Source organism: Nicotiana tomentosiformis, chromosome 7, assembly GCF_000390325.3.
Source record: "Nicotiana tomentosiformis chromosome 7, ASM39032v3, whole genome shotgun sequence".
NCBI lineage: Eukaryota > Viridiplantae > Streptophyta > Magnoliopsida > Solanales > Solanaceae > Nicotiana > Nicotiana tomentosiformis.
Window position 1 is genome coordinate 119,760,882 of NC_090818.1, and position 1,640 is coordinate 119,762,521.

The window sequence follows — 1,640 nt, forward strand, 5'->3', positions numbered from 1 at the left end:
ATTCATGTGAATTCCCTATACTATTAACAATCTTAAAACCATAAATATTACTACATAGTAATAAAATTAGATAGTAGCTCACTTACCACACAATTAATTTTTGAATAAGCACCAAAAGGATTTGAGAATTAGTTAATAATCAATTCTTTAGACCAACCCACTCTTTTTTTATGCTTATTACTTGTGATTAATCTTTTTATGATGCCAAAAGGGAAAAGAAGGGGAACAGGTTATCTCAGAGGGAATACAAGAAATATTGGATGGTAATCTGGTTCCCAAAGGGGAACTTCAATTATAAGTTTGTCGTCATCAAAAAGGGAAAAATTGATAAGTAATGTGCCTTTTTATGTTTTGAGTAATCTAACAAACTTTATGATAAGAACCAGTTCGGGAACCTATTACACATCCTCAAAGTGATCAAGAACAACAAGCCTCAAGTTGGGCATAAGTTCCAACAACTAGAGTCAAAGAAATGACAGAGGAGACATATGGACATCAGTTCCCTTGTTGATTGTACCAGTCAACTCCCCACAGATGTAAAGCCACTGTAACTGTTCCTCTACACACACGCAACAGTGCAAATAATGCAGCAATCACTTTATGGGGAATACAAACAATACTAAATATTTGCTTGCACCATCCAAGTGGCATCACTTGGATACTATTAACATGAAGCAAAGAAAAAACACACATTTTCACATATGAAAATTGAGTAAGTTTCCTCTCAAGTGTATTGCCATCTTGTAAGTGACTTCCAGGCTTCAAGAACCAAGAACAACAGAACGAAGGAACAGTTTCCAGCACTCGGTTATTATATGTTCTTAGTTGTGTTGTACTTTTATTAGAGTGATCTACTTGTAATTCCTACTTAGCTTAGTTAGAAGCATTGTGTAGGAAACCCTTTGTAAAACCATAAACCTTGTGTTTGTGTCTTGTCTAGAGTTAGTTGATTTGTGAGCTTTGTAATAGAGTTCTTATAAAGACGCTTCTAATAGAGTTATTACAAGTAAGTGAGGGATTAATAGTTTGATTCCTAGGTTACAACAGGTTCAATTGTAACGTCAATTGTAATTTTGGATCAAAAGATGGACGGAGAGTAGAAGTAAACCATTTACCAAATAATAGGGGTATTTTTGGCCCTTTTCCGTATATACTATTTATTGTAATTTTAGTAAATTTTTACACCTGAATTCACGTACCGCATCATAAGTTATGAGTTCAATTGAACCCGGTATTAAAAGGCTAAGTACGTCCCTTATTGAAAAATAATGGATTAGAGATATTAATCTTATGATACAAATGTGCTGAAAATTGTTGCTCGTGTTTTATCAGTTAGTATCTTGCAAAAGATTTCTTTGGGGAAGCCATTTTACTTTGAGAAAGAAATTGAGTACTGATTATGAAATTAGCAAGCATAAACTGTTTAACTAAATTTGCAGATCTAAGGGTTGAAATCTTTTGAAATGCACAAGACCACCCTAAATTTGTGGTTGACATATATTGTAAAGATGTTTGTAGCTACTTCTAAAATTGCAGCATAGCATTTTTATAACTTCAAGGTTGAGACAATTGTATCTTTCTAGTCTCTACATAACTCCCTTCCCTTTTTTCTCGTTTGGATTATGCTTTTTACTGAGGGT